The sequence below is a fragment of the Loxodonta africana genome, chromosome 17 (assembly GCF_030014295.1).
Source record: "Loxodonta africana isolate mLoxAfr1 chromosome 17, mLoxAfr1.hap2, whole genome shotgun sequence".
NCBI classification, from domain to species: Eukaryota; Metazoa; Chordata; class Mammalia; order Proboscidea; family Elephantidae; genus Loxodonta; species Loxodonta africana.
This window is the reverse complement of record NC_087358.1, coordinates 82,317,871-82,342,038: the sequence shown is the minus strand read 5'-3', so window position 1 is coordinate 82,342,038 and position 24,168 is coordinate 82,317,871. Positions and strand designations below refer to the sequence as shown.

Genomic DNA, 24,168 nt, shown 5'->3' with positions numbered 1-24,168 from the left:
CTCTTCTCCATTTTCATTAAGTCCTTTGATGAGCATTATTTAGCTTTTTATGAGGTCCCAGTTATATATTTTCTGATGCTTATGCATTCATCACTTTGTTTGATAATCTATCATTGAAAATCAATTTGGTCCAAAAGGTTTGCTCCTATATTTTCTTCCAAGAACTGTATGGTTTTAGACTTAAATTGAGGTCCTTGGTTTTAGACTTAAATTGAGGTCCTTGATCCGTATTGATTTAGTTTTTGTGTATGGTGCAAGGTATGGTTCTTGTTTCATTTTTCTGATTGGGGAAACCCAGTTTAGCCAGTACCATTTGTTGAAGAGACTATTCTTTTACTTTTAAACGGATTTTGGTCACTTGCTGAAAATCAGTGGACCACAGAGATTTGGATTTTATTTGCAGATTTTCAGTTCTGTTCCCTCGGTCTGTGTGTCTATCGTTAAACCAGCACCAGGTTGCTTTGATTTACTGTAGCTTTGTAATATGTTTGAAAGTCAGGAAATGTGAGGCCTGCTACTTCGTTCTTTTTCAAAATTGCTTTTCCCGTCCGGGTCTCTTGTCTTCCAATAGAAAAATGAGGATTTTTTTTTTCCATTTCTATAAAGAATGCTGTAGGATTTTGATTAGGGTTTTGTTCTATCTGTAGATCACTTTGTGTAGTACTGACATCTGGAATATATTTAGTCTTCCAGTCCATGAACATGGAATGTCTTTGCATCTATTTAGGTCTTCTTTAATATCATTCTGCTGTATTTTATAATTTTCACTGTATAAGCCTTTCACACCTCTGGGTGTGTTTATTCCTATATATTTTATTCTCTTAGATACTATTGTAAATGGAGTTGTTTTCATTCTGTAAATATTTATTTTGGAATAAAAATTCCATAAATTTTTATCCGATTTATAAATGCTAAGGATGCAGCTTAAGCCATTCACCTTGTGAGGAGCAGGGACCTAGGCGAGGCCAGGGGCTGCTTTCTGGGACCTGCCTCTCAACTGTCTTGGTCAAGGTAACAAGTACGTCTCAGACAAAACATTGGTATATCACCATTTGTTGTGAAATGTCTATGTATTAAATAAATGCAGCATGAAAAATACTGTATGACAGTAAATATAGTAGGAAAAAACTTAAGAATGGTGTCAGGAGAAAGCATATCTTACAGTGTTTCCCAAGTCTAAAATTGTTTGGCCGTGCAGTTGTGTAATAGAACTTTCAAAGTGAATAGGAAAAAGAAACAGTATTTTTTGAAAGTCCATTCAGCAGAAGAAATGAATGTGGCCCAAAGTGTATCTAAGTGTGTAAAAGCGCTATTCCCAATTCGAGGATACTGTATTTTAAGTGGTGCCAAGTGGTTAAGAGCCTGACTGCTAACCAAAATTTGGCAGTTCGAGCCATTATCCACTCCTTGGAAACCCTATGCGTCAGTTCTACTCTATCCTATAGGATCGCTGTGAGTTGGAATTGACTCCATGGCAAAGGGTATGCTTTAGGTAAGGAGCCCTGATGGTGCAAGGTTAAGCACTGGGCTGCTAACCAAATACCCAGCAACTGAGGCTCTGGCTCTAGAGAAGAAAGAGCAGGGAATCTGCTCCCATAAAGATTACAGCCTAGGAAACCCTAATCGGCAGTTTTTCTCTGTCGTATAAGGCCTCTGTGAAGGGGGATCGACTCCATGGCACAAAACAACAATGACCACAATTTTTACAAATCCTGATTGGTGGCTTCAGACATGTTCCTTTGGCGGAAGGGCTAACGTGGAGCTTCCGGGTGAGGAGGTGTAGCCTGCTTTCCAAGAAGCGTCAGAATGCACCCCAGATGCTCTGTTTTTTGCTCCTGCACTGCTCTCCATAAACCCATTGCCTTAGAGTTGATTGCCACTCATAGCGACCCCACAGGACAGAGTAGAACTGCCGCATAGGGTTTCCAAGTAATGGCTGGTGGATTCAAACTGGTGACTTTTTGCTTAGCAGCTCTAGCACTTAACCACTGCACCAGCAGGGCTCAGGTGATCCCATTCCCGCCTTGCTTTACGAGGTTACGCATGCGCACCCTCTGCTGGGACAGGGCTGTGGGGCCTGCAAACTGCAGTGCTCTAAAGGCCTCAGGTGTCAGTTGCAGCAAGTCCTCTTCAGGGAGGCATGCGGGCATGAGCAGGGAAGGCAGGGTCCCTAAGGGTAGGTCCAGTGCCTGGGCTGGGCTGTACGAGGGCGAGGCCTCAGACGCTGCACACAGCAGTGTACTGCTTTTCCGCTTTCTCCTGTCAATTCTCTTACAAACAAAGGTAAAAGCTACTGAAACTCATCCTTAGTAATTTTGCTACTATGCTTTACTCCCCTATAGGGGCTCTGTTAGAAATGTGTTTATATGAATTCCCAGTGGGGAGGTTGTGTATGTGTTGAATGGGTTCATGGGAAGTTGATATTTGTATTAAGTGTGTGGATTGGTGGTGTCTACATGAATATTTGGGGTTCAATATGAGTGTGTTTTTGTGGGAGTGTGCAGGACATGAGATATAGGCATGTGCACTGAAAGACTTGGAGGTGAGTTGTTTAAAATTTGTGGCTCAGGGGAATACTTTGGGTGTGGCTCCTCCACCATGAATTTTGGGTCTTTGTGTGTACATAATCACAGGTTTGGAATGAGTTTCTCTGCTTTCCGTTGGGGCATTTGAGGGAGTGTACCTGTGTATATTAGTTTGGGTGTAGGACCTGTTCTTTTTATATATTTGGGGAATGAGGGAGAGTCACGGGTGTGTACTCAGGGCATGTTGTATGGTTGTGTTGCTTTGGGTGCTTTTCTGGAGTTACACATGCATCCTTCCATGTTTATTCTGGGGTTTGTATGATCCTGTGTTCTGGAAAATTGGGGATTGATTTCTGTTTGATTATTTTGGAATTGTTGGATTCTGTATAGGCAGGCACTGTGGGGTGATATTAGTATTAGAAGGTACAGCATCATATTTTAGCATACTTTTAGTATCCTGGATACTTTAGGTTATAATTGGGGTATGAGGACAGCTGTATGTGTAATGAGTTTGTGTGTTTCATGAAGGGGCATGGCAGTTTGGACGAATATTTTCTAGGGCTATGTGTAATATTTTTCAGTAGGGAGTATAATATTTTCTGGGAAATGAGGATGTGTGTATGTGATGAAAAGATAGGGTTGTGTATTTGCACAGAGAGTGGGAGAATTGTATTTGCTTGTACTAGAGGCATGTTGATATGGTTGTGTGTGAGATTTTGAGAATGTAGCAGTTTTGAAACGTGGGATGTGGGACCTGGAAAGGGGTTTCAGTGTATTTGTATAAGATGTGCAGGGGCTATTTCATTGCAAGTGGGGAGTATATACTGGTGTGTGTAAGTCATGAGTGGATTCGTGAATTATTCTTGGAGTATTCTACCTGTATTTCTTTGGAGAATACTAGGGTATTTCTATGTGTGTTTGGGAATACATGGAGGTTGGGAAGGTGAAGGTATATTCTAGAGATGTGTTGTAATCTATAGTGTTTTGGGTGATGTATACTTTGAGGAATTGGGAATATTTGTGGGGGGGGAGGGTGTCTGGTATGTATGCACACCTGGGCACGCAGGGGTGTAGGTTGTGTGTGTATATTAGGTAGAGTGCCAGGATTGTTGGTGTTTCGGAGCTTTATCTGCATCTCTGAATCTGTGGGGTGTATACCCATGGTTGGGTTTTGGGTGAGCATATGGGGGGTTTTGTCTGTATGAAAGCAGTCAGGGTTCCTCTTTGTGCCTATTCTGGCCTAATTCTTGCAGAATTTGGTGGTATAGCTTTTATGTGCATTTTCTGTATTTGTGTGGTGTACTTATATATATTTATAGTATAGGTTGTATGTGGCTGTGTTTGTATTTGGTTTCATTGGTTTTCTAGGGTGTGTATTCTGAGGATGTAGGAGGTTAAGTATGTATATTTGGAAACTAAGAGGGTTTACATAAATTGTGCATGCTTTTTGGGAATTGTGTATTATATGTGTTTTTTAGAGATGTGGAAATTTGTGTAGGTCTGTATTAGGGTGGCCTATGAGATGACGTTTTGACCTTGGTGGTGATAGAGAGCCTGATTGTGTGTACAGTGTTCAGTGAGTATATATGGGTACTCTTGGTTGTACATGTGCCTGCTGAGGCAAATGTGGAGAGCATATATATAGTTGTAGGAATGGCTGTGAATATTCATGGTCCACAGGTTTTTTAAGTAAAACTCTAGGCAGTAAAATGTGGTATGTGTGGTATTCAGGGTATGGGTAGTATTTGTATGTGTGTGTTCAGGAGTTGTGAGGAGTTGTGTGTTCTGGAGATATATAGTGATATTTGGTGTAAATACTAGGGGTGGGAGTTAAAGGTTCTTCTCATGGTGCAGGTGAAATGTGTGTACATACCTGTAGGAATGTGGATCAGTTATGCTGGAATCAGCTCCTGTTAACTTGGAATAGTAGATGGAGTATATATCTGCTAACTGTAGGTCAGTGACATCAGGCTGGTGCCTTGAAATTGACCATGGCAGTATTATTTGTATCAGGTAAATTGTGAGCCTTTACAAATCAAGGCTTGCAGGGCTCCTAATGGAGAGTAAATTGACAAATGTTGACAACACTTGTCAGTGTGTGTGTATCTGTCTGTCTGTGTATGTGCCTTTGTGTCTTTAGAATGTGCTAAGCAAGAACATTTTAGGCATCACTGGGGTACTTTATCGGAGATTGTGAGTGGGGCATTTGGGGGATGTAGGCCTTTCCATGTGTTCATGGAAAAGAGGAGTAGCAATGTTGTATCCTTTCGTTTTACTTTTTCAATCTGACAAGCCAGAATATATGAAGAAGAATGGAACATCGGGATTGGAGGAGTGTCACTGACAACCTGGAATATGAAGATGACACAGCCTTGCATTCTGAAAATGAAAAAAACTTGAAGAGCCACCTGATGAAGGTCAAAGATCTCGCCTTCAGTGTGAATTCCACCTGAACATAAAGAAAATGAAAATTGTCACACTGGACAACCAAAGGAAATAGAGACATATTTGAAGTTGTCAAGGATTTCATGACCCTTTAATCAACAATCAAGAACCATGGAAGCAGCAATCGGGACATCAAAGGACGTATTGTGTTGAGCAGATCTGCTGCAAAAGACCCCCTTAAAGTTGTAAAAATGAAAGAGGTCACTTTGATAAGAAAGGTGCACCTGCCCCAAGCCTGGCTTGGCAGTCCCACCAAAAGACTGCCCCTCAGAGCTGGGGAGCCTTTCTAGAGTCAGAGAGCACCAGTAACCAGAAGGTAGGAAAATATAATGTTAGTACCTGGGCCTGGGAAGAGAGGGCCCCAAGAACCCTGAGTTGACGGGACCTCAGTTAGCTGAAAAACAGCCAGATACAGACTTTCACAGGCAGAATCTCTCCAGCTCTGGCTGTGGGTAGTGTGAACCTTCTTATGTGTCCCTGTTCTGGGAGACCTGAGATCCAAGTGAAGTCTTTGGTCAAACCTGAGCAGGTATGTAGGGCTGGGCTGTGCTCTGGTGGCTCAGGGGAGCTGACAGGTAAGGGAGATGAGGAACTAGGTGTGTTCCTTGAACAATCTGGAAGAATATGACAGATCCCTCTTGTAGTAGGACTTCCCAGCCATACTCCTTGTCTCATCTGTCACAGGAGGCCTGAGGACCCCAAAGAGAGAATGTATTCACTTTCCTCTTGTGTGTCTCATCTCTTGGTTCTGATCCCCACTTTCCCAGGTAAGCCTGGTGCCAGTTCAGTGGGAGTGGGAGAAGCAAGGCAGGGTTTGGGGTCAGATAAGTGACAAGGGAGGGCGTGGGGAGGCCCTGGCCCTGAGGGAGGGTGAAGAGGGTGGATCTAGAGAGCATGGGGAAGCCCACCTGTGAATAGACATGACTCTTACTTTCCTGACTCCTTTCTTTTCTGAAGCCATTAGGATGCTGCTAGCACTGGGAGGCTCATCTCAGCATTCTGTTTTTCTGACAGGATGACCTGACCTTCTTTATTTTCCCCCGTGTTATGTGCAGCTACAGACCCATCATAGGGTATCAGGTGAGCATGATGGACCCCAGTTGACTCCGCACAGGCCTCCGACCTTGCTTGCACCCACCCAAGGACTTCTGCGCCTTATGGTGAGTCTCCATCCTCATAGCGGATTCTGCTGCCCAAAGTGTACTGATACCTCTTTCTGGAATGATCAGGTAACTGCTTCTCTGTAGTAAAAATGGGTTCCTTGTAGCTTAAACAGCCTGCTGTGTATGTTATTTCCAACATGACGACCATGTTTTGTAGTAATTATGTACTCTTTTGTTGGCAGAATGGTGGTTGGCCTGCCTTTATATGGTAAAATATCACATATTTTCAATACAATATTAATAATATATGGTAGAATTTCTTAGGTTCCTTTTCATTTGGTTTTGAATATTCGTTTTGTTGTCGTTGCTTTGTTTTTAGCAGTTACTCCCCACACTTTTTGCCTCAAGCCCTCCTATCCTTTAATCTTTATGTCTTTGCATATTGTAGAGTTTCATGTCAGTGGGATCATGAAGTAATTGTTCTTGGGATTTCAGTTATTTCACTCAGAAGAATGTTTTCAAGGTTCATCCATTTATTGCAAATAATAGAACATCGTTGCTCTTTATGGCTGCAACATATTGCATGTATCTGTATGTCACTATTGCATATTCAGTATCTTTCGATAGACACTTGGGTCGTTTGAACCTTTGTTTTTTATTGTACCTTAGATGAAGGTTTACAGAACAAACTAGCTTCCCATTAAACAGTTAATACATATATTGTTTTATGACATTGGTTAACAACAACCCCACAACCTGTCAACACTGTCCCATCTCAGACCTGGGTTTCCTATTACCGCTTTTCCTTCCGCCTCCTGCCTTCTGGTCCTTGCCCCTTGGCTGTTGTGCCCCTTTAGTCTCTTTTTGTTTCATGGGCCTGTCTAATCCTTGGCTGAAGGGTGAACCTCAGGAGTGACTTCATTACTGAGCTAAATGGGTGCTTGGGGGCCATACACTTGGCGTTTCTTAAGTCTATTAGGCCAGTAAGTCTGGTATTTTTTTTGTGAGTTAGAATATTTTTCTACACTTTTCTTCAGGCCTCTCCAAAACCCTCAATTGTGATCCCTGTCAGAGCAGTCAGTGGTGGTAGCTAGGCACCATGTAGTTTTACTGGACTAAGTCTGGTAGAGGCCGTGGTAGATGTGGTCCATTAGTCCTTTTGACTAATCTTTCCCTTGTATCTTTAGTTTTCTTCCTTCTCCCTTGCTCCTGAAGGGGCGAGACCAGTGGAGTATCTTAGATGGCCACTCACAGGCTTTTAAGACCCCACATACTACTCACCAAAGTAGAATGTAGAACATGTTCTTCATAAACTATGTTATGCCAGTTGAGCTAGATGTTCCCTGAGACCATGGGCCTCAGAGCCCTTAGCTGAGCAATTCAACCCCTCAGGGAGTTTGGATATGTCTAAGGAGCTTCTGTGACGTTGGCTTGTACAAGTCACGCTGGCTTTCCCAGTATTGTCTACTGTTTTACCCCTTACCAGATTTACTGCTTATCTATTGTCCATTTAGTGTTTTTCTATCCCCATCCCTCACTTCCCTCGTAATCAGCAAAGATTGTTTCTTTTTGTGTGTAAACCTTTTCATGAGTCTTTACAGTAGTGGTCTCATACAGTATTTGTCCCTAGTGATTGACTTATTTCACTCAGCATAATGACCTCCCGATTCATCCATGTTGTGAGATGCTTCACAGATTGATCATTGTTCCTTATCTTTGCATAGTATTCCATTGTGTGTATGTACTATAGTATTTTGTCCATTCATCTGTTGATGGGCATGTAGGTTGTTTCCATCTTTTTGCTATTGTGGACAGTGCTGCAGTGAACATGGGTGTGCATATGTCTATCTGTGTGAAGACTCTTTTTTCTCTAGGATATATTCCTAGCAGTGGGATTGCTGGATCATATGGTATTTCTATTTTTAAGCTTTCTAAAGTTGTACTGTATCAATTTCCAAAATGGTTGTATCATTTCGCATTCCCACCAGCAGTGCATAAGAGTTCCAATCTTCCCGCAGCCTCTCCAGTGTTTGTTATTTCCTGTTTTTTGACCAGTTCCAGTAATGCTGGGGTGAGATGGTATCTCACTGTGGTTTTGATTTTCATTTCTCTAATGGCTAGTGATCTCAAGCATTTCCCATGTGTCTGTTAGCCATTTGAATGTTTTCTTTGGTGAAGTGTCTGTTCATTTCTTTTGCCTCTTTTTTAATAGGTTTGTCTTTTTGTTGTAGAGATGTTAGATTTTCTTGCAGATTTTCGAGATTAGACTTTTGTATGATTTATCATAGCAAAAAAATGTTCCCAGCCTATTTGTTCTCTTTTTACTCTTCTAGTGAAATCTTTTAATGAGCATAAATGTTTAACTTTTAGGAGATTCCAGTTATCCATCTTATCTTCTGAAGTTTGTATGTTGTTGGCTATGGTTCATATCCTGGTAATGCCTTGTATTAGGGCCTCTAAATTGAATTAGTTTTTGTATATGGTGTGAGGTAAGGGTCCCGTTTCATTTTTTTTACAGATGAACATCCAGTTTTGCCAGCACCGTTTGTTAAAAGACTGTCGTGTCCTCATTTGATGGACATTGGGCCTTTGTCAAAGATCTAGTGACTGTAGGTGGATTAATTTGGATCTGGGTTCTCAATTCTGTTCCACTGGTCAATGCGTCTGTCATTGTACTATTACCTGGCTGTTTTGACTACCGTAGCTGTGTAGTGGGTCCTGAGGTAAGATAGTGCTAGTCCTCCTACTTTATTCCTCTTCTTCAATTGTGCCTTATTATCCCAGGCTTCTTCCCTTTCTATATAAATTAATGATTATTTTTTCCATCTCTTTAAAGAATGTTATTGGTATTTGGAATTGGTTTACATCGTATTTGTAAAACGCTTTGGGTAGAATTATCATTTTCACAATGTTGAGTCTACTTATCCATGAGCATGGTATGTTTTTCCATTTATGTAGCTCTCTTGTGGTTTCTTGCAGTAATGTTTTGTAGTTTTCTTTGTATAGGTCTTTTACATCCCTGGTTAGATTTATTCCTAAGTATTTTATTTTTTTAGGGAACATTATAAATGGTATTGTTTTCCTGATTTCCTTTTCATCATTCGCTTTATTGGTGTATAGGAATCCAACAGATTTTTGTATGTTTATCTTGTATCCTGTGCCTATGCTGAATCTTTGTATTAGTTCCAGTAGTTTTATCATGGAGAGTTTTGGGTTTTCTACGTATAGTATTATATCATCTGCAAAGAGGGAGAGTTTAACTTCTTCATTACCAATTTGGATGCCCTTTATTTCTTTTTCTTGCCTTATTGCTCTAGCTAGGACTGCCAGCACAATGTTAAATAGGAGTGGTGATATAGGGCATCCTTGTCCTGTTCCTGTTCTCAAGGGGAATGTTTCCAGCTTCCCTCCATGAAGAATGATGCTGGTTGTTTGTTTTGCATAGGTGCTGTCTTTTATGTTGAGAAATTTCTCTTCTGTACATTTTACTGAGAATTCTTATCAGGAATGGGTGTTGGACTTTGTCAAATGCCTTTTCTGCCTCGATTGAGATGATCATGTGATTATTTTCTTTCCTTTTATTTATGTGGTGGGTTATGTTGATTGGTTTTCTAATGTCGAACCTACCATCCTTGCATACATAGTATGAACCCCACTTGGCATGGTGTTTTTTTTTTTTTTGATGTGATGTGATGCTGATTTCCACTGGCTGGTATTTTGTTGAGAATTTTTGCTTCTAGATTCATGAGAGATATTGGTCTGTAAATTTTTTTCTTTTTTTGTGGTATCTTTTCTCTGGTTCTGGTATCAGGGTTATGCTGGCTTCATAGAGTAAATTCAGAAGTATCACTTTATATTCTATGTTCTGAGATAGTTTGAGTAGTACTGGTGTAAGCTCTTGTCTGAAGATTTTGTGGAATTCTCCAGTGAAGCCATCTGGTCCAGAGGTTTTTTTTTGGTTGGAACTTTTTTAAATTACCTTTTCAATCTCTTCTCTTGTTATGAGTCTGTTCAGATTTTCAACACCAATTTGTGTGAGTTTGGGTAGGTAGTATGTTTCTAGAAATTTGTCCATTTCCTTTTGATTTTAAAATTTTTTAGAGTACAGTTTTTCATAATACTTTGTTATGATCCTTTTTATTTCTATTGGGTATATTGTAATGTCCCCCATTTCATTTCTTATTTGGGTTATTTGTGTCATTCCCTGTTTTTCTTTTGTCAGTTCAGCCAGTGGTTTGTTGATATTATTGTTCCTTTCAAAGTACCAGCCATTGGTTTAGTTGATTCTATTGTTTTTCTAATCTATATTTCATTTATTTCAGCTCTGATCTTTATTATTTCCTTTCTTCTCTTGGCTGTGGGCTTTTTATTTCTATTTGTTTGATTTGTGTAGCTAATGTTTGATTTTATCACCTTGTTCAATTTTGATATGTGCATGTATTGCTATAAATTGACTTCCGATGACTACCTTTGCTGTTTCCCAAAGGTTTTAGTAAGATGTATTTTAATTCTTGTTTGATTCTAGGAATTTTTTTATTCCACCTCTGATTTCTTGTATTACCCAGTGGTTTTTAAGCACGGTGTTATTCAATTTCCATGTAATTGATTTTTTTTTTTTCCTTGCTCTTCTTGTTGTTAGTTTCTACCTTGTTGGCATTGTGGTCAGATGAAATACTTTGTATTACCTCAGTGTTTTGGATTTTGTTGAGGGTTGTTCTGTGACCTAAGATGTGGTCTATTGTGGAGAACATTCCTTGTGCATTGAAAAAGAATGTGAAGTTTGCAGTTGTTAAGTGGAGTGTTCTGTGTATGTCCATGAGGTCAAGTTGGCTGATTGTGCCCTTTAGCTTTTCTGTATCATTGTTGAGTTTCTTTCTAGATGTTCTGCCCTTTACCGAGAGAGGTGTTTTGAATTCTCCTGCTATTATTGTGGAAGTGTAAATTTTTCTTTTCAGTGCTGTAGGAGTTTGTTTTATGTATTTTGTAGCCCTGTCTTTGGGTATGTAGATGTTTCTTATGGTTACATCTCCATGATGGATCATCCCTTTAATCATTATACAGTGCCCTTCTTTCTCTTTCACAGTGAATTTTGTTTTAAAGTGTACTTTATCCGAGATTAGTATTGCCACTCCTGCTCTTTTGTTTGCTTGATATATTTTTTCATTCTTTGATTTTTAATAAGTTTATGTCTTTTTTCTAAGTTGTGTCTCTTGCAGACAGCATGTGGATGGGTTCTACTTTTTTAAATCCATTCTTTCACTCTCTGTCTCTATGGTTGCATTTAGGCCATTTACATTCATTGTAATTATTGATAGGTGTGAGTATATTGCTGTGATTTTATAGTGTTTTTTTTTTTTTTTTTCGTGTGTGTGGTATAGACATGTTCTTTTTTCCTTTTACTCTCCTGTGCTGGATTCCCGTTTTGTGTGGATTTTTTTTTCATTTCTTTTGTTTTTATGGATTTCGTTTTAACTGAGACTTCATGATTTTCTACTTTATTTTGATAGGTAGGTTTGTTAACTTTCTTTGTGGTTATTTTGAAATTTACCCTTATCTTCCTAGGTTGAACTAGTCTCTTATTACTTGATATCACCTTGCCTTCCTTTCCATTAGAAAGTTCTATACCTAATCTGTTTATTCGCTGTTTTATTGTTGTTACAGTGTTGTCATTTACCAATTAACCTCTCAGGTTCCCTGTTGTAAATCTTTTGGTTTTGGATAGTCCCTGAGAGTTCATTTCCTAGGTTGGTATATGGCTGTTGCGATCTTGCGTCCTAGATTCAGGCTGTGGTCTGATGTTTGTTCTCAAACTGAAGTATTCCCTTTAATAATTCTTTTAAGTTTGGTTTGATTTTTATGTATTCCCTTAATTTCTGTTTGTCTAAGTAAGTCTTAACTACACCATCATATTTGATAGTTTTGCAGGATATATTATTTTTGTTCAGTAGTTTTTTTTTCTTTCAAGGTTTTATATATGTCATTCCATTGCCTTGTTGCCTTCATGGTTTCTGCCAAATAATCAGAGCTTAGTCTTATTGTTTCCCCCTCTGTATGTGGTTTTTATCGAGCTGCTCTTGGGATTCTTTCTTTGTCTTTACTTTTAACAAGTGTGATTATGATATATGTTGTTGATTTTCTTTTAGGTTCTATCCTATATGGGGTTCGTTAAGCTTCTTGGATGGTCAGCTTTTCATCTTTCATAATATTAGGGACGTTTTCTGCCAGCAATTCTTCGGCGATCCTCTCTGTGTTTTCCATTTTCTCCCCTGTTCTGGAAATCCGATCACTTGCAAATTTTCTTCTGATTGTATCCTACATAATTCTCAGTGTTTCTTTATTTTTGTTTGTTATTTTTTGTTGTTTTTCCTCAAACAGAGTTGTATCCAAATGTTTGTCTCCAATTTTGCTGATCATGTCTTCCATAGCCTCAAACCTGCTCCTCAGCCCTTCTGTGACTCTCTGCTTTTCTGAAATCTTGTTGTCTATCTTTTGGATATCTAATTGTTTTTGTATGATTTCTGGCTGTGAATTTACTTTGACATTTTTGTCCCTATTCTATTTTCCTGAATTCTTCCATTTTTTTCTGTATTTTCTATGAATTTGCCTGCCTTTTCCTTGAATTTGTCTATTTTTTCTCATTTGTGTCTGCTTTTTGCTTCAACTCTAGGATAACTCTGAATATTGAAGATCTGCATTCCTTATTAGGTAGGTCTAGTGTCTTCTACTGGAAAGTAATCTGGTGTTTTATTTTGGACGCCTACTGGAACCATCCTGTCCTCTTGTTTTGTGTGTTTTGATATTGCCTGCTGTCCTTGGGAATTCAGTAGTTATTTTCTTCATTTATTGATTGTAGATTTGTTTCTTTGATCCTCCTTTTTTGAATTTGGTTACATCTGAGCAGATGGTCTGTGCATTCTTTGATGTTTACTCGTCTGTGGATGTAGTACTTTTCACTTCCATGTGCAATGGGCTGGGCCACTGGCATGGGTTGTTCATGGCATGTAATAGGGGCTGATAGGGTGGGCCGGGGTTCAGTGCAGGGTGGGTTCCAGTAGTCCTCACCTGCTCGAGGGTGTGATGTTCAGTGCATGATGTAGGTAGGCATGAAGAATGTGGGAGGTTGTGATGTGTGGAGCTAAGATGGGTATGGAAAAGAGGAGAGGTACAGGAGACAAAATCAAACAAACCAACAAAAAAAGAGTGCTAAGGGAGTTTTCCATTGTAATGGAGAGACGAGAAACCGAGAAATGGAGAAAAACAGAATGGAAAAAATAAAAGAAAAAGGGAAAAAGAAAAATAAATAAAAATCAGGAAAAATAAAATTTAAACCCCTCAGGGATCCTAGCAGTGCAACTGCGAAGTCCAGGGAAGTGGCCCCCAGGCCACACTGCACAGCCTCGGTTGAAGTGCTAGAGATGTCACACAACCCTAGGTATTCAGGAGACAGGAAAAGAAGGTAAGTATAGGGAAATGAGAAACTAAGAAATGAAGAAAGGGAAAAAGAGAAAGAAAATAAGAAAAAAAGGCCCCAGGGATCCCATTGGCACGGCTTCGCAGACCGGGGAAGTGGCTCCCAAGTTGTGCGGTGCACTCTGGCTAGAAGATGCTCCCAAGCTGATAAAAGAAAAACAAAACAAAACAAAAAATCCCCGTGGATACCACCAGTTGAGTGGCCCTTCAGACCCCTTCAGGAAGCAGCAAAGATGTCACACAGAGCTAGGTGTTTGAGAGAAAGGAGGGTGAGTTGGTGAGAGGCATGGGAGAAACCAAAAGTGGAAAAAAGCAATACCAGCAACAAACAAATGGCACTGAGGGTTCTGGCCAGTGTGGGCGGGGCGAATACAGTCAGCACAGGGCCAAAGCCAGTGCCTCCTAGAGAGGCACTGAGACTGAGGCTGGCGGGCAGCAGAGGACGCCGAGCAGGGGGCAAGAAGAGTGGGAGGTGGGAAAGCATGTATCGCTATTTTTCCAGGTGATCTGTCTTTTTTTTTTTTTTCCTGTCTTTTCCTGGAAGCTCAGTGAAGCTGCTTTCCTTTACTCCCTGTTTGCTGAACTCTGATGTGGGTGGGGCTAACCCAAGAGGCTAGTAGGAAGCAGCAGAGCCAGAGCGGGGGGGGGGGGGGAGTAGGATGGGGGATAGGAAAGCATCTGTCACTGGTTACTGGGTGTTCTGTCTCTCGCTGGGACCTCCAGGAAGCTGCTTTCGCATACTCCCTGTCTGCCAAACTTCAACAGGAGTCCAAGATGCTGAATCCATGCTGCCTTAGCTGATAGGAGACCTCTGCACGTATCTCTTGTCACACATCTCTGTCAGTTTCTTATTCCATTTGTTGCTTAGCTGAGTTCTTTATCCCTTCATTTGATGCTAGGGTTCCAGGATTCACATATGTCTGTTTTACGTAGTTTTTCAGGTCTTCGATGTGGAGGGACAGCGTGATGCTTCTGTCTATAGCACCATATTAGCTCCACCTTTCTGTTGAATCTTTCTATTAGTTCCAGTAGTTTTCTCGTGGAGTTTTTTTGGGTTTTCTATGTAGAGTATCAAATCATCTGCAAATAGGAACAGTTTAACTTCTTCGTTACCAATTTGGATGCCCATTATTCCTTTTTCTTTCCTTATTGCTCTCTCTTGGACTTCCAGCACAATGTTAAATAGGAGTGGCCATAGGGGGCATCCTTGCCTTATTACTGCTCTCAAGGGGAATGTTTTCAGCCTCTCTCTGTTAAGAATGAGGTTGGCTGTTGGTTTTGTATAGATGCCCTTTATTATGTTGAGGAATTTCCCTTCTATACCCATTTTATCGAGAGTTTTTATCAGGAATCGGTGTTGGACTTTGTCAAATGTCTTTTCTGTAACGACTGAGATGATCGTGCGTGTTTCCGCCTTTTTGATACTGCAGTAAATGTCAGTGTCCAGCTGTCTTTTATTACATTCAACTATTTTTGTGTATATGCATAGGAGCTGAATTACAGGCTCATATGGTAATTTTTTGTTAAATTATTGAAGGAGCCACCAAACTGTATTGTATAATGGCTGCAGCACTTCATATTCCTAGTAGCAATATACAATGCTCCCAGTTTGTCCACATCCTCACCAACTTTTTTTTGTTTGTTTCCTTATCTCTTTTTTTTTTTTTTTTCTGGAAATTGCCATTGTTGTGGTATGGAGTGATACCATATATTGATTTTGATTTGCATATCCCTAATGACCGATAATGTTCAGCTGATCTTTTCATGTGCTCACTGGCCATTATCGCTGAATATGAAATCCTTAAGCAGAGTAGAGATTCCGAGTATGTTCTCATAATCAGTAGTTGTCTTCACTTTCTTGATAGTGCTCATTGATGCACAAAAGATTTAAATTTTCACCAAGAGAAATTTATCTATTTGTTTCTATTGTTTCTTATGTCAGATCTACGAAGATGTGGGGAAAAAAATCCTAAAATATAACCCTGGTGTTTACTTCTAAGGGTTTTATGGTTTCAGCTCTCGTATTTAGGTCATTGATCCATTTACAGTTAATTTTTGTAGGTGTTGTAGAATATGTGTCCACCTTTATGCTTTTCCATGTGGAGATCCAGTTGTCCCAGCTTCATTTGTTGAAGAGACTGTTCATTGCACATTGAATAGTCCTGGCATCATTGTTGAAACAAATTGGGCAAAGATGTGTGAATTCATTTCTGAACACCCAATTCTATGTTTTTGGTCTCTATGTCTATGCTTATGCCAGAACCAGACTGTTTAGTGTATGTTCGCAGTGGTATCTTAAATCTTGAAGTGTGATTGCCATACGTTGTTCTTCTTTTCCAAGATGGGTTTGTATACTCAGAGCCCTTTGTGTTTGCAATATGTAAATTATACATACATAGGAGATTTTCTTGAGTTCTTGCCTGTTTGTTTTTCTCTGTTTTACTGAATTTGTAAGCAGCAAGACATGGATTCTGAGATTTAGGAGAGAGGAATGGGAGATTCTCAGCATCTTACCCAGGACTGAAAATCCCACACCGACATTGCATGAAGGATATTGCTGGAAGGGCTAATAATGAACACAGCTGGCAGATCTGGGGTCAGCTTTTTGTGAGGTCTGTGTCATGGGATAGAGAGAGAATTTACCCTGAGCGATCAAGTCCCTCTGTGATGGAGAAAGGTGAAGTATGCTCAGCTGTGCCCTGGCTGCCGTCAAGGGCACAGAGGGTCAAGGAGGCAGAGTCCAGAGGGTCACAGTTTTGGGAGATGTGCAGATTAGGCATGTTCTCTGAATGAAACTACTTTTCCCAATATCACAGTACTCATCAATAGTATGTAGATTTCTTTTTATGATGAGAACTCCCCACACACCCATTTAATGAGACCATAGGTAGAGGTCTCACCACAGAGGCAGATGCCAGGCCTCTTCCTCTTCACAAATGAAGGAAGTCTTCAGGGGCTTCTCATTAGTTCTACCCTGTGGCTTCCGAATGGTGACTGCTGAAATCAGCAGAGTCTGAAGCTATTCCTAAGTACCTGAAAGACAACAGTGGGATGATACAGAATCTGAATCTATGATATAGATGTTGGTTGAGATATCGGTTGGTCCACGGTATTTAAAATTGCTGAAGCTCACTTAACTATAAATTGAAATGGGTGAGTTTCATTGCATGGAAATTATACTTCACAGAAACTGAGTTGTAATGGAAATATTTTTTTTACCGTATTGGAAACTCTATGGGGCAGTTCTACTCTGTCCTATAGGGTCACTATGAGTTGGAATCGACTCGATGGCACTGGTTTGGGGGTGCCTGATTTGTAACAGTAAAAGATTGTAAAGTTTAAGACCATTTGATGTCCCTGTCAGGATTAAGGAGCTGACTGGTGATCAAAAGGTTGGTAGTTCGAGTCCTCACAGAGGCTCCTAGAAGCAAATGCCTGATCTCCTTTGGAAACTCAACCACCAAATACCCTATGGAACCCAGTTCTGTTGTGAAATCCATGGGGTTGCCATGAGAATGAACCTAACAGCACTGGTTTGGTTTTTCTTTTGGAACCAACCTGGCTTCCTCTTACTGACTGTGAACCTTGGATGAATTGTGCCCCATATGTACAATGGGAATGGCCTCTAAATCATGAGATAGTTTTGACTTTTAACTGTATCTACTTTTAACTATATCTACAACAAGCACTGAGGAAAGTCTTACATGAAACAAATTCAGCAAGTGATAGGGGGTACAAATATTACAATTGTTTTGTGTTTATGTCCTAGTCCAAGTGAAGACAAGGACACTTTTCCTGACTTTAAAGAAAAGCATAGTCGGCAGGGAATAAGAACAATGGAACAGTGAGATGCAGTGAATGGTAAGGGGTCTGTGAGAGGTTAAAGTGAAAGTTAAACTGGGCACGATCTCAGGAATAGAAAGGCATAACCACAGTGACTTCTCTACTCATCCAGAGCTGAATCTACTCCAATATCCTTACAGAACTTTCTGCAGACCACCCCAGCCTTCGCAGATTGAACACTCTCGCAGAAGAAACAGCGTAAACCTTCATTTAGACCCTACTCTGGGAAAGCATATTCCATACATTTGCAGGAGCTATCCAAATTAAAAAAAAAAATTTTTTTTAATCCAAATAAAATGTGATTATGCATATCTTACTGATAAGAAAGCTGATGCTCAGACACTGTAGGTCACACTGCAAGTGACAGCTGAGATTGAAACTGCTCTGGCTGACCCTAAATATAGCCTTTCTATGGCCTCTTTCTTCCTCCCAGCACATTGTTCACTTGCACCTTCTGTGGCCAACACTCACTTTCAGGTGTGCAGAAGGGAAGGCATTCTCCAAGTGATGAAGGAGTGTTAAGAGATAAATTCAGGGAAGGTTAATGCAAGGCCACAGCATCCACAGAAACGGAACTGGACCATCAGCCTAGGGTCAACGTGTGTCCCTGTGGGTGATCCAGAAGGCCTGGTTACTCATTGCCACCAACTGTGATCCACTGTGGAACTAAGCCCCATTTACTCCCACCCTACATTATCTCTTGGGACCACAAGAGTGGCATTTTCTCCCTTCTCAGTGCCCTCATAGCATGGCATCAGCACAATTTGTGGAAAAGAGACAGCAGAGGTCTAGTGATGGCCAGGGGAGGGAACCTTAGAGCAGGTCTGAAGCCTGGCATACATCCTAACCCGTTATTTGCACCTCTTGAGCTTTGATATTGTGTAAGGTGGTATTATCTTTGTTGCGAGGAACTGTTTTCCATGAAAAGGTAAACCTAAATGTAAAACTGTGAAAGCCAAGAATTTCAGTCATTGGTTGGGAAGGAAAGAGGATAGTGTTTGTGTGATGCTCCTTGGAAGACCCCTAAGGCCCCTGAGATAGTCCACTCGGGAACAGCAGGGTGTACCTTGTCAAACAAGTTTGGTTTTGGATTTTTTTAAAGGCTAATGACTTTGAGTATTTTTTCATGTGTTTGTTGGCCATTTGAAAGTCTTCCTTTGTAAAGTGTCTATTCAAGCCTTTCAGCCATTTCTTGATTGTGCTTTTTGTTTTGTTTTGTTTATTGCTAAGCTGTAGAAGTTTTTTATAAATTTTGTATATTAGACCTTTATCAGATATAGGGTTCCCAATTTTTTTCTCCCACTCTGTAGGCTTTCTTTTCACTTTTTTGATAAATTCTTTTGATGAAGAGAAATATTTAATTTTTATGAAACCCCATTTTTCTATTTTTTCATTTGCTGCCCATGCTTTTTGTTATTATATCTGATAGGTCATCAAAAAATACTTGTTCTTATATTTTCTTCTATGAATTTCATTGCTTTCATTTTCAATTAAGGTCCTTGATCCATTTTCCGTTGGTTTGTGTGCTTCATGTAATGGTTGGGTCCTAGTTTATTCTTCTGCATTTGGATATCCAATTTTTCTAGCACAATTGATTGAAGGGATTTTTCTTTCCCCAACTGGATGAATTTTGAATCTTTGTTGAAAATCAGTTGACCACCTATCTATGGATATATTCCTGTACTCTCAATTTTATCCCGCTGGTTTATATGTCTATTATTATACAAGTACCAGGATGTTTCAATTACTGTAGCTTTATAGTATGTTTTGAAGTATAAGAGTTTGAGCCCTTTTGCTTTATTCTTCTTCAAGATTACTTTCACTATTTGGGGTTCTTTGCCCTTCCATATAAATTGGAGGATTGCCTTTTTCATTTCTGGGAAGATGCTTTTAGAATTTTGATGGGGATTCCATGGAATTTATAGATTGCTTTGGGTTGACATCTTAACTGTATAAAGTCTTCCAACATGGAATGTCTTTCAATTATTCATGTCTTTTTTGATTTCTTTTAGCAATGTTTTATACTTTTTTGTAAATAGGTATTTTACCTTCCTATTTACATTTATTCGTAGGTATTTTATTCTTTTAGATGCCTTTGTACATGGTAATGTTTTAATTTTTCTTCTTTTTGCAGATTGCTGTTGTACAGAAACCATGCTTATTTTTATGTATTGACCTTGCACTCTGCAGCTTTGCCGAATTCATTTATTAGTACTAATACCTTTGTGTAGAATTTTTGGTCTTTTCTATGTATACAATTGTCATCTGCAAAAAGGGATAGTTTTACTTCTTCCTTCATTATTTGGGTGCTTTTGATTTTTTCTCTCTCACCTCATTACTCTGGTAGGACGTCCAGAATGATGTGGAATATGCGTGGTGAAAGTAGGCATCCTTGTCTTGTTCCTGAACTTAACGGGAATGTTCTCAGTCTTTCTCCACTGAGTATCATGTTGGCTTCGGGGATTTTTGTAGATGCCCTTTATTATATTGAGAAATTTCCCTTTTATTCCCTACCATTTATTTATTTGCCAGAAGAACTAGAAAGTATTTGGCGGGGGGAAGGGGGGGCTCTCAACCTGCTAGGGGAGGGGCAAGCATTGCCTGGTCCATAGTTTTAATATGGTTTTTAAAGAGATGTTGTCTTGACTCAGTTTAGAGCCCCTGGCTGGAAGCCAGTCAGTTCACCTTCTTTAGCAGCTGATTAAGTCCACTCTCCAACCACAACCCTCATTGGGTTCTCACACTCCTGCGCACTATGCACCTGAACTAATTATTCTGGGTGTAGTACCAAACACCTAGGAACAGCCCCTATGTGCCTGGATCCCACAGAATTGTTCAAGTTGGCCAGTCCCCAGGAAGCCTGCAGAACCTAGGTATACCTACTTGTTTGCCATACTTAAGCCACCTCCTACAATCCCAGCCTGTTTTTACCCTATATCTGGGTACAGCCCCTTGTGTGGTCCTACAGAGCAGACTTCTCTAGTTGGGAGCTGTAGGTAACAGAGTTTCACCCAGTGTCTTATAATGGGAACAGTGGGACATATAAGAAGCCTGCTTAGATAGTAGACCAAATGAAGCCCTAGAAATACAAATCTCCACCACTAAGTAAACTCAACAATATATAGACTCAATGTATGGTTAGGCATTGACAACAAATTACACACTGTTAAGGACAATCACTGTTAAGAAAGAAGCATAGTCATGATCCTTAATATCAGTGAAATAAAACTTGATACAATAGATGTTACTTGTTATTGTTATTAGGTGCCTTGAATCAGCTATGACTCAGGCGACCCATGTAGAACAGACTAAAACATTGCCCAGCCCTGCACCATCTTCACCATCATTGATGTGTTTGAGTTCATTGTTGTGGTCAGTGCTTTCCAACCTAGGAGGCTGATCTTATAGCACTATATTGGACAGTATTCTTTTGTGATCCATTGGTTTTCCTTGGCTAATTTTTAGAAATAGATCACCAGGCCTTTTTTCTCAAGTCTGTCTTAGTCTGAAAGCGCCACTGAAGCTTGTCTACCATGTATGATCCTGCTGGTATTTGAAATACCATTGGCATAGCTTCCAACATCATACATAGCAACATGCAAGCTAGTGCAGTATGACAAATGGACAGATGGGTGGTTGAGAGGTTAATCACACTTGATAAGCACCTGATTCTCCAACAATGTCCAGTTGAGGGTATGCTATAAGCTAGAGCCATCAGGGCATATGTTAGCGTAAATATATTTTAATTCTCTTTGTTTGGAATTAATCGATATGTTTAAGTAACCTTGTAAATAGAAAATTATCTTAAGTTGTTTTATTGTGAGATGTCTAATACTATCTCTTATTTGTATAGCTCCTTAGAATTTTCAAGGCATTTCAGGAAACATCTTCTAATTACCTATGAATTAGGTAAAGCGGTTATTATTATTCCCGTGTTACTCAAGAAGAAACTAAGACTTACAGAGGTGAAGAATCATGTCCAAGATCAACAGTCTGGCCATTAAAATATTAGAACTCAAGGACTCCAGCATACAGCCTGATCCAGATACCACCCTACCTCTTAGCTGTTATTGTTGTTAGCTGCTGAGGAGTGACACAACCCCCTTCATGGTGACCCTATGCATAAAAGAACACCAGATAGTTTTGAGTCACAAGGCTCTCATTAACTGATTCTCAGAAGTAGATAACCAGGTCCTTCTTCCTAGTCAGCCTTACTGTACAAGCTCTGCTGATACCTGTTCAGCATCTTAGCAACCTGCAAGCCTGACACATGAGTGGTGGCTGCACAGAAGGTGCACTGGCTGGGAATCGAACCAAGGTCACCCACATGGAAAGCAAATATTCTATCACTGAACCACCCCTGACTCTTAACCTTTTAATTAGGGAAATATAATGAGCAGTATTGTGGCTGAGCAGTCTAAAGCACTGGATTACAGCTCTGGTCTCTGTGGAGTTGTGGGTTCAAATCCCACTGCTGCCAACTCTATTTTTAGGGCTCCGGTGGCTCAGTGGTTAAGTCTTTGGCTGCTAACCAAAATGTTGGTAGTTCAAATCCACCAGCCACTCCTTGGACAGCCTATGGGTCAGGTCTATTGTGTCCTATAGGGTTGCTGAGTTGGAACTGACTTGATGGCAGTGGGTGTAGGACAGTATGTTGTTGTTGTTGTTAGGTGCCATAGAGTCAGTTCCGACTGATAACGACACTATGCACAACAGAATGAAACACTGCCCGGGCCTGGGCCATCCTTAAAATCCTTGTTATGCTTGAGCTCATTTTTGCAACCTCTGTGTCAATCTACCTTGTTGAGGGCCTTCCTCTTTTCCCCTGACTCTGTGCTTTGCCATGCGTGATGTCCTTCTTCAGGAACTGATCCCTCCTGACAACATGTCCGAAGTATGTAAGATACAGTCTCACCATCCTTGCTTCTAAGGAGCATTCTGGTTGTACTCCCAAGACAGATTCGTTCATTCTTTTGGCACTGCCTGGCATATTCAATATTCTTTGGCAACACCACAATTCAAAGATGTCAGTTCTTCTTCGGTCTTCCTTATTCATTGTCCGGCTGTCATCTGCATACGATTAGATTGAATATACCATGGCTTGGGTCAGGCGCACCTTAGTCTTCAGTGACATCTTTGCTTTTCAACACATTAAAGAGGTCTTTTGCAGCAGATTTGCCCAATGCAACACGTCTTTTGATTTCTTGACTGCTGCTTCCATTGGTATTGCTTGTGGAGCTGAGTAAAATGAAATCCTTGACAACTTCAGTCTGCTCGCAGCTACCCCATTTGTTGCCAGTTTCAAGCACCTGCTCAACCCTGTAAAGCCTGCACGTGGCAGCCAGCAGCTGGAATGGCCACCACTCTCAGGATTTTTACCTCCTATAACTCCAACAGAAAAGTTTTTCTTTTCAAGCTGATGCTGGCACCACCAAGGGAACTCTTCTAAAAGACACCTCGCCAGATTGCTTTCATGGGTGTTGGAAACGGGCCAGTCTGTGGATGTAAGTGGGCTTCAGATAACCTTAGCTGAGTGCCAGTCAGAATTGCTAACCCAGAGTAAAGCTAGCTTCCCGAGTATTCTCAGTGACCCAGACCTCGATTCTTCCAATTCTGGATTTGACAGCTTGCTTTCCTGTCAAAACACAGAAGCTTTAGTCAGTGGACCAGAGCCACCTATCGAAACCCATTTTCAGCCAGCGCTTGTCTAACACCTCCACTCCACATTTGGGAGGATGAGTTGGCGTGGCTAAATCCAACGGAGACTGACCATGCAATTCAGTGGGATAAATCAATGTGTGTGAAGAATAGCACTGGTGTAGAGATGAAGCAAATAATGGCCAAAGCCTTCAAACGCCCCTTATCTTCTCCTCAATAAGCACATTCCTTGGTGAGTTGGAAAAAAACAGAAAACTTGCTTATCATATTGGCCTGACTCCAGCCAATCTTCCTGATCTCGTGGAATACAAGTCTCTAGTTGCTATAGAAATGTTGCTGAAATTAATCCAGTTGTGCCAGATAACCGAGTATTTTTCAGTCCTGGTCAATATGAACATGTCCTTACATTCAATGGAAGTTGTAAATCAGCTAACTATAGCTGTTGATCTACCTCTTAAACTTATCCACCTTTATGTATCAAATTACATCTCTACTTGTGAACAATTTAAGGGTCATTTGGTACACCTTGTCTGTGTGTCTTCCTCCAGTCCTTGATCTGTAACAAAATTATTAATGTACAGGACTTGTTTATTGAAGTACAAGTGTTCTGTATTGAATCCCATAGGATATGAGAAGCTGCCGGCCTTTTCTGGTTGTCAAACACGTTGGATACTGGGGAAACCCCTTCTGAGACTAATAGTAACAATAATACCTCATTGAAACTACGCCATTCATTGTTCATCTGTACCGTGGTTTAATTTTTAAAACTGTTAAAACCCTGAGTGGATTGTTTGGTGTAGTGCATATAAACAGTACTTTATCAACTTAGTTTTACATTCCTGGATGACTCTTTACCTTGAGATGAATTTTTGATAAGAACTTGAAAAAAATGTTTCTTTTAGGTATCTTGTTGATAATTATCCATCGGAGGAACAGTTATCCCAGAAAAGTTGATAATTATCCATCGGAGGAACAGTTATCCCAGAAAAGTATTACTGCAAAAGAGCAAAGTACGTGTTTTTGTTTAAAAGTCATGTTGCAGACTTCTGATAATTCATGAATCCAGTTTTCGTGAGGTTCCAGTGCTAATGTATTTCATGAGAGTAAATTAAGATATTCTTAGA

General features: G+C 40.2%; 1 pseudogene; it reads left to right on the top strand.

Annotated features, from left to right (window-relative positions):
* The first annotated feature begins 13,875 nt into the window (after positions 1-13,875).
* On the top strand, positions 13,876-23,877 carry LOC100658863 (CCR4-NOT transcription complex subunit 11-like; annotated as a pseudogene).
* Positions 23,878-24,168: the final 291 nt, after the last annotated feature.